At 39.7% G+C, this 9,774-nt stretch overlaps 1 pseudogene; it reads left to right on the top strand.

Annotated features, from left to right (window-relative positions):
- Positions 1-8,439: 8,439 nt before the first annotated feature.
- LOC118350280 (heterogeneous nuclear ribonucleoprotein D-like) lies at positions 8,440-9,526 on the top strand (annotated as a pseudogene).
- The last annotated feature ends 248 nt before the right edge of the window (positions 9,527-9,774 follow it).

Here is a 9,774-nt window from a genome sequence, read left to right as displayed (position 1 = left end):
ACTATTGATTTGAGAAATTGTCACTTTAGTCCGCGGTGCTGAAGTAACTGGATATCCATGTGGAAATGTAAAAGACATAAAACTTAAACACTGTGTTACATAAAACTTAAACACTCTAGCACAGTAGACTTTTATTTGTCCATTATGCAAACAGGAGGAGCTGAGAGCCAGGGCTCCTCTTCTGATTTGACAGAGTAACTCTGACAACATTTATACCACTTGGGAACATAAGTGTCAACTACAACTTTAGCACCAGGGCAACAAATAAGACCATCTTAACAGGTCTTAACAAGTCTTAAAAAGTAAGACAGAATTACAAGTGTCATTAAAAGTTATGTTCACATAACATGGCAACAATTTCTGAGATGTCTAACATCTATAGGACTCCTTTGTTCAAATAATAATTCCAATAATAGATTTGTATTGGAGGGGACAGAATGAGGTGATAGCAACTGTGAATATTTGTGCAAGATTCATATCACATAAGAAACAAGACTGGTGTCCTTGGGAGAGTTCACATTTAACACCGTATCTCACTGGACCCTTTGACCAAGTTTCAACATGAGGAAGGTCATCTCTCCCTTTGCTGCAGCAGAGAAGAAGCATCTTTTCATCTCTTTGTTAGAGTTTTTTAAAAATTATGAAGTTCTGTATTTTCAGAGCCAGGCTCTGAAATTTCATTAGTTAGCATTAAGAGCAGAACACACAGACCTGTGGGATTCAGTTTCACTATGGAAAAATGAATTGTTCGGATTTGACTTGACACCAATCAAATAGGAACAATTTATCTTCTACATTACAAAAGAAAAAGAGTCAAACTGACATCAGATTTCTCTTCAGCAACCCAGGTACTAAAACACAATTTTTTTAAACATAGTTATAAACTAGAATATTGTGCCTAGCCAAACACAATTAAGTGTGTAGAGATGGAATAAAGACATTTTCAGAAATGAAGGACTTGGAACATTTACCTGGTATGTGCTCATTTTTGGAAAGTTACTTGAAAACATTCTGCAGCAAAACAAGGAGAAAAGAAGGGAAGATCAGTGACCCAGGAAACAAAAAAAAATAAACACAAAGAGCAAGAAAGGGAAGTTCCAATGTAACTTGCTTTAGAGCAGGATAAAAGCACACCCCGAGATACTGGAGGAGAATGTGATGGCCATGCCCATGAAAGACACCATCAGGAAAAAAAGGTGTGTGGAGGAAAGGAATGATCATAAGTGATACGGTAACTAATATCATAAAAGCAAATAGCACAGGAGACCAAAAAAAGGGGGGGGGGGCAAGTAGAAATACCAGAAAAAAAGCCCCACATTTTAAAAAAGGAAATGAAAGTATGGCCTGACCTTTGTTTCCAAAGTAAACAGAGACCTGCCCTTTGGGATGAAATTTAGCATTGGAGTGTATATCCAATAGATGAAGTCCCCTTAAGTTACTGAAGGCTTTCAAAGCTAGGCTCAGAGAGTTAAGCCTGTGGTCTGGTGAGCACAGACAGCCATAATTGGTTCTTGAGGAAAAGAATGAAAAGTTAAAGTCAGCAGTTTAGTAATGTTAGCTTGGCAGTAGGAGAAGCAGGAAACCAAAGGATAAGTCTGTTGCAATTTTCCAGGCATGAGGTGGAGGACTAAACAGATAATAGAGAAGGAAAAGAGAACACATCAGAAAGGCATTTCAAAAGAGGACTGCAAGACTCAGATATCAGGAGTGGGTAAAGGGTGGGGATGGTGTATGAACTGGAAAAAGGGTGATAGCTTTTCATTAGTACTGCTGTTTCAATTATTACACACACACACACTCTTCCTCCTCCTCTTCTATTTCTCATCCTCCCTCCAAATTAATATTAAGGTTCTTGATGGTGGAGATTAACGCTTGTGTTTGTTTCCTTGACACCAGCACTGGGTTCTACAACAATGGTCCCTCAGCTAGTGCTTGTGATGGTGACTGTGGGTGGTGGTGGTGGTGGTGTTATGAGGACAATGATGATGACCATGTTTCAATGCCTTAAGTATAGGAACATTGGAAATAAGAAATAAGGGGTATAAAATAATGATAATGGAATTAGAGCTTTGGTAGGATGTCAGAGACCATTGGGATTGGAAGAAATACTTTTTGAAAATATTGCTGCTGCTACTTCTTTAATGAAATGCCTTTAGTTTCCCCTTCTTTAGCATCTTTTACTTAACTCCATCTATACCTATGCAAAATTAAAACCAAACAGTATTGGGTGATCTGACTGCTATCAAAGAAACTAATTTCCAAATTCTTATTTCAAAGCCCTTTTTGACTGAAAACAAACTCTTTAAAAATTAGAGCTATTTAAACTAACTCTGTCCTGAGAGTTCAGGACTTCTACATCTTGTTTTATTGTTTCTGAAATTTTTTAAAAATGTTATTTTCAAAGAAAGCACTAGGTGGCACTTGTGATGTGTTTAATATTTACTTAGGATTCTTTTTGGAAAAGATTTGGTAGGGGGGAAAATGCAATAAATATTAAAACGGGAAAATCTTCATTACAGTAACGAAGATCACTATCTTATGATTGTGTTTACTATGTTACTATATCTTTATGCAGTGTTTGCATTTAAAATCTAGGCCTCACTTCCTTATAAAAACTCCACGAGGGGAAAAAAACAAAAAACAAAAAAACCTCCACGAGGGGAACCAACATTTCTATAACCCACAGTGCTAAAATAAGAAAAAAAAAAAAGTAATGCTTTTTTTTTTAAAGTAATGTTTGATTTGCAGAAAAATTGACTATATATGTTCTTTTAAGCGGCGAATTCCTCTATTCTATTTTAAATATTTCAATTTGGGAGGGTGCCTGGCTGGCTCAGTTGGTAGGCTGTACAATTCTTGTTCTTGGAGCCATTAGTTCAAAGACCCACATTGAGTCTAGACTTTACTTTAAAAAAAAATTTTTTTTCAACCTAACATTTCAACTTGTTAAAATAAATTTATTTTTATAAAATAAAGCTTTCCAAGGCTCAACTTGTATAAATCAAAGTAAGTTATTAGTTTTTAAAAAGATACTATAGCTTAAAATATTTTTTAGTAATATTAAAAAAAAGAAAGAAAGATATGGAAAGCAGATGTCTTAGCAGATTTCTGCCATCTTTAAAGTGGTAACATAATGACTTTAAGCAAGTATATTCTCTTTTCTGGCATTTGGTTGGGCAGTTCCTATTTGGCAAGTTGCTTAATTATCTCATGACCTCACTTTACTATAGAGAGACTGCAAGCACTTTTAACAGAAATGCAGATTGATAGAGTATTATTTCAAGTAGAAAATATTGTTGCCAAATACCATGGCAACCGTAGCCTGTCATATTGTTGCATCTTTCTTCTACCTATTGTCTGGACCTTCACTGTAGCCATTCTAGGGATTAGGTTCACTCATGGCTCCATCTCACTTTTCTACCCTTATTCTCCTTTGTCTCATTTTCACTTCTTAGGTTTTTTTGTTTGTTTGTTTTTGGTTGTTGTTTTTTTGTGTTTTTTTTTGTTTTGTTTTGTTTTTTTTTTTATTCATGAGAGACATAGGCAGAGAGAGAAGCAGGCTCCATGCAGGGAGCTCGATGTGGGACTCAATCCCGGGACTCCAAAATAATCCCTGGGCCAAAGGCAGGTGCTCAACCCCTGAGCCACCCAGGCGTCCCTCACTTCTTATTTTGAGTGTATTTTTTTTCTTCCTTTACCTTGTAGGATAATTTAATACAATAAAGTCCTTTTGAAACAAGATGAGTTATAAATAAGTTAATAAAAATGCTAATATGCTGTCTTTTAATTGCACTAATTTGTAGGGCTGGGATGAAATTGACATTTTGAAGGTAGTATCTCACATAGTAGTAAACTCAGCATGTCAGAACTCAGAGCTAAATATGCAAAATTGCACCAGTACTGAAAAAATCTTGGATCTCAGCTTAACAACTGAGTTTCTTTGATTGAGAATGATAGTAATGGATTCTGGCTAACTTAAGCAAAAAGAGACTTTAATAGAGTGCTAGCCAGCAACTCACAGAATAGATGGTAGAATAGAGGGCCAGGCCTGGCCACAAGATAAGAATTAAGACAGCTCTTAGAATCCAGGAAGTAAGAATAACTTCTAGATTTTTACAAGGCACTGCTGCTCCAATGTATGTACTCCCTTTATTTCCCATCCCTGTGTACCTCTACTGAAGATTACAAGTTCTAAGAGTCCAGGCAGGGTTTCTGGGTGGCTCAGTGGGTTAAGTGTCTGCCTTCCGCTCAGGTCATGATCCTAGGGTCCTGGGATCAAAACTCCCATGGGGCTCTCTATTTAGTTGGGAATCTGCTTCTCCCTACCCCCTCCCCTCTCCCCTGGCTCGTGCTCCCTTTCAAATAAACAAATAAAATCTAAAAAAAAAAAAAAAAAATTCCAAGAATCCAGATTGCTTAATGTGCTCTGTGCATTCACAGATTTCTAGTGCTAAAATCAAGAGGAACTTACAGCAGAGTAAAAGTACATCTTGAAAGGTTGCCAAAATATAAAGAAATATAAATTTGAAAAAAATAAAATATTCCAGGAGTCTAGCTGAGTTCCCTTGTGTCTGTCACTTGTGGTTCCTCAATTTACATTCAAATCAAGATTTGTCAACAGGGGGAGAGAGGGAATTCCCCAGGAGGAAACTGGGCTGTTCCTGGTAAGGGAGGTGATGCTCGTTACCACAAAACAACCTATGTACACTATACTAAGCAAGAGTAGACTATTAGTTTCTGTACTGTACTGTAAGCACCTAATGAATAGTGTCTCCCCAAAATTCATGTCCATGCAGAACCTCAGAATGTGACCTCACTTGGAAACAAGATCACTGCAGATGTAAGTAGTTGAGCATCAAGATGAGCTCTTACTGGATTAGGGTGGGCATGGCAAAAGAGGGCAGCCCAGGTGGCTCAGCGGTTTGGTGCAGCCTTCGGCCCAGGGCCTGATCCTGGAGACCCGGGATCAAGTCCCGCATCAGGCTTCCTGCATGGAGCCTGCTTCTCCCTCGGCCTGTGTCTCTGCCCCTCTCTCTCTCTCTCCCTGTGTCTCTCATGAATAAATAAATAAAATTTTTAAAAAGCGGCGGGGGGTGGGGGGGGGAGAAGAAAACACTTTCTCCCGAAGAGAAGGTGATGTGAAGATGGAAGCAGAGACTGGAGTGCTATATCTACAAGTCACAGAATGTCAAGGATTACTAACAACCACCACAAGCTAGGAGAAGGCATGGATGGTTTTTCCCCTCAGACACTCCAGACAGAATTAACCCTGCCAACACTTTGATTTCAGACTTCTGGCCTCCCAAATAGTGAAATAATACATTTCTGTTGTTTTAAGCCATTCAGTTTGTGGTAATTTGTTATGACAGCTCTAGGAAATTAATATAACCCCTAAAAACAATTCCTTTGTACAAAACCCTAAGTGGTGATACCATGAAAGAAGATGGTTAGTAAATGCATTTTTATGGAAGTGAATAAAAGTTCTCTTTTTCTATATCAAAAGGAAATACATCTATGAATGGTTTTGTTCATTTATTCCACAAAGAGCTACTGAATACCTTTTATGCACTGGGCATTGCTCTAGGGGCTGGAAATATAGTGGTGAACAAATTAGGTAAAATCAACAGAGCTTGCATTCAGAGGGGAAACAGTTACACAAGTAAACAGGACAAGACATAGTCTGCTGAGTTAGGGCTATAAAGAAGGTGAAACTGGATGATGTAATCTAAAGTGACAATAAAGGAGACAGGAGGTAGTGGGTGGTCAGGCAAGGAGAGAGAACTGAGACCAGAATTCTGAGAAGCCAACACTTGTGAACTAGAGGGAAAATATTCTAGACAAGAAGAACTGAGAAAATGGGAACTGAGTGACTACTACCAAGTGAGAGAGATGGATGGGGAGATTTAGGCAGAGGCAGATCACAACTTCTATTCTGAGATATGTCACGCAGGTAGAAGAGTTTAAGTAGGAGAATAACATCACCTGATTTAAACACTTAGGGCAGCCCGGGTGGCTCAGGGGTTTAGTGCCGCCTTCAGCCCAGGGCATGATCTTGGAGACCTGGGATCGAGTCCCACATCGGGCTCCCTGCATGGAGCCTGCTTCTCCCTCTGCCTGTGTCTTTGCCTCTCTCTCTCTCTCTCTGTCTCTCATGAATAAATAAAATCTTTTAAAAATGATAATAATAAATAAATAAACATTTAAAGTCAGTGTGCTCATGTGGGGAGATGATTGTAGAGAGCCAGAAGGAGCAACAGACACTTGGGAGACTGTAGCTGGATGGGAGCAGATGGAGCTTGGATTAGGGTGGTATTGTGGGGGTGCAAAGAAGTGGACTAATTCTGGCTATAAGGTAATTTGACAGGACTAGTAAGTATTACTTAAGTGCCTTCCTGGTCTAGCATCACTTGAAATTCTGTAAGAGCTACAAAAGATATCATATTACCAAGACGCTCCTATCCAGGAGTTTCACATTCAATCAGGCAGATAAGACATACATATATTTATAAAACATATATAGACTCAAATGTATTATAATGTAATAGAAACAATAAATGCAGGAAAGAAGGCTCCAGAGAGGGTAGAGGTAACATGAGAAAGTCTGTAAACTTGAGGTGGGCCTTCAAAGATATGTGAAGATTGAAGGAGAGCATCCCAGGTTAGACAAAGCATGAACAAACAAGAAAAGTAGAGGTTGAATGTGCACTGTTTGCAGTGGGTGAATAAATTAATCTGACTGGATTAGAGTTTGTATACAGTGAATAATGACAACTAAATTAGATCAGTAAAGTGAAGAGAGACGATAGAGGGCTTTGAAATCCAGGTTGAATTTACATTTAATATTCTAGGCCAGAGGTCAGCAAGCATTTTCTGAAAGGACCAAATAATAAATATTTTAGGTTCTGTAGGTTGTATGGTCTCTGTTACAACTACTTAACTCTTCCACTGTGGTCTGAAAGCAGCCATAGATAATACTTTTTAAATGGGTGTGGCGGTTTTTCAATAAACTTTATTTATAAAAACAGGTGGCAGGCCAGATTTGGTCCTTGGATTATAGCAGCAGAGCAATAAAATAAAAATGGTGTTTTATGAATTTTTGAAGTAACCATGTGCAGGGGTAGGGAGCATTTCTTTGTTACCTGGCATCCATTTCCCCTATCCTCCTTCCTCATAGTTTCTGTGCTTCCAGCTAGATGTCATCTCCTCTCACATGTTTAGGAAGAAGCCAGCTGAATTCCTAGCTCTAGGAGTGGTCTCAGATTGGTTTAAATTCATCAGGTCATCCCATTCCCTATTCCATAAGGGTCTTATCATGTTACCCACACCTAAGCCACACAGTGCATGCCATTTCTGGGGCACAGAGGGTAGTTCAGGAAGGACATCTGAACCAAATTTGTGCAGGAACATGCAATGTTTCCTTTATAGTAATGGGGCTTCTAGGAAAGCAGCCTTCTGACTTCTCTGGAAGAGCCAACAAAAGGACACTCTCTTCCTTTCTTCTATATAGACATAAACCTTGGATTTCTGGATTTGGTTTGTTTTTCTGCTTGTGTGTTTGTTTTTAAAGAGAAGCCAAGTCTGGAACCATGCTGACAAGACTGAAGGCAGAACAGAGAAAGGTAAAGAAGATAGATCTTTGATGACATGGTTAGGCCATTAAATCAAATCAACCCTCCAGCCTATCCTACCTTTGTCTTTTTAGTATTATTAACCAATAAATCACTTTCATTGCCTAAATCTGTTTTGAGTTTTTTATTACTTGAGATTAAAAGTAGGGACACCTGGGTGGCTCAGTCAGTTAAGCATCTGACTCTTGATCTCAGCTGCAGTCTTAATCTCAGGATCATGAGTTCCAGCTCCATGTTGTGCTCCACATCCAGCAGAGCCTACTTTAAAAAAAATAGTATTCCAGGGCAGCCCAGGGTGGCTCAGCAGTTTAGTGCCACCACCAGCCCAGGGCGTGATCCTGGAGACCCGGGATCGAGTCCCACGTTGGGCTCCCTGCATGGAGCCTGCTTCTCCCTCTGCCTGTCTCTCTCTTTCTGTTTCTAATAAATAAATAAAATCTAAAAAAAAAAAATAGCATTCCACTATCATAGAAAAATAATATGGAATGGGGAGATATGACAGGAGTTAGGCTAGATAGAAGACTAGGTATGAAGTGGTAAGGTACAAAGTGGCAGTGAGAAGGTCATTGAAAAAAGAGAATTAATATGTGAGGCTAGCTTATCTGCTCACATTTTTTAAAGATTTTATTTATTTATTCATGAGAGACACAGAGAGAGGCAGAGACATAGGCAGAGGGAGAAGCAGACTCCCTGCAGGACCCCTCCCAGGACCCCTGGCATCATGCCCTGAGCAGAAGGCAGACACTCAACCACTGAGCCACCCAGGTGGTGGTCTGCTGGTCTGCTCACATTTTAAATCCAGCTCCACACAATGCTCTACCACCACTGCTGCCAGGGCTGGACTGCACTGCAGCAACTCCCGCATCCTCCCACCCCCAACTCCTACCCTCCCACCTACAACTCTGCCACCATTGAGGGCACGAACAAGTACAGCAATATAGAGAAATTTGAAGAGGGATTCAAGATCAATGCAAGCAAAAATCAGCAGAATGATGGGTTTTAGAACCAAAAGAACAACTGGATGGCAAATTGATAGACCCCAAAAGGGCCAAAGTTTTAAAAGGAAAAGAACCCCCAAAGAAGGTTTCTATGGGTGGACTGAGCCCAGATGCTTCTGAAGAACAAATTAAAGAATATTTTGGAGCCCTTTGAAGAGAATGAAAATATTGAACTTCCCATGGATACAAAAACAAATGAAAGAAGAGGATTTTGTTTTATCACATATACAGATGAAGAGCCAGGACAGAAACTGTTAAAGAACAGATTATCAGGGGATCCCTGGGTGGCTCAGCAGTTTAGCACCTGCCTTTGGCCCAGGGTGTGATCCTGGAGTCCCGGGATCGAGTCCCACATCAGGCTCCCTGCATGGAGCCTGCTTCTCTGCCTGTGTCTCTGCCTCTGTGTGTGTGTGTCTCTCATGAATAAATAAATAAATAAAACCTTAAAAAAAATAAAAAAGAACAGATTATCATTAAACTGGTTCTGGGGAGTGTGAAACCAAAGTTGCGCAACCCAAAGATGTGTATAGGCAGCAACAGCAACAACAAAAAGGAGGAAGAGGGGCTGCAGCTGGTGAACCAGGTGGTACTAGGGGTTGTGGACAAAGTTGGGGCCAAAACTGGAACCAAGGATTTAAAAACTACTATGATCAAGGGTATGGAAATTACAATAGTGCCTATGGTGGTGATCAAAACTATAGTGGCTATAACAGCTACGATTATAGTGGGTATAACTAGGGGAACTATGAGTATGGACACGGATATGCAGACTCTAGTAGACAACAGAGCACTTATGACAAGGTGTCTTAAGGGGGTGGCAATCACCAAAATAATTACCAGCCACAGGAGGATGTTGGAGAAAACAGTGGGAACTTCATTGCAGGCTGTGTATCACCTTGACCACATCTATCTCTGGGGGTCACACATTGCAGGCAAGCACAAGGCATACATCAGAAAACTATGTCCTGTGGAGATTGCTAAACTAACCCATCTTGCAAGATGACATTGAAGATTGGTCTTCTGTTGACCTAAGATGATTATTTTGGTTTTCTTTTTGAAATATTTATTTATTTTTTTATTCATTCATTCATGATAGACAGAGAGAGAGAGAGAGAGAGAGAGAGAGGCAGAGACACAGGCAGAGGGAG

Source organism: Canis lupus, chromosome 36 (genome assembly GCF_003254725.2).
Source record: "Canis lupus dingo isolate Sandy chromosome 36, ASM325472v2, whole genome shotgun sequence".
In the NCBI taxonomy this organism is placed as follows: domain Eukaryota; kingdom Metazoa; phylum Chordata; class Mammalia; order Carnivora; family Canidae; genus Canis; species Canis lupus.
Note: the sequence above shows the minus strand (reverse complement) of the source record. Positions and strands in the feature narration are given on the sequence as shown.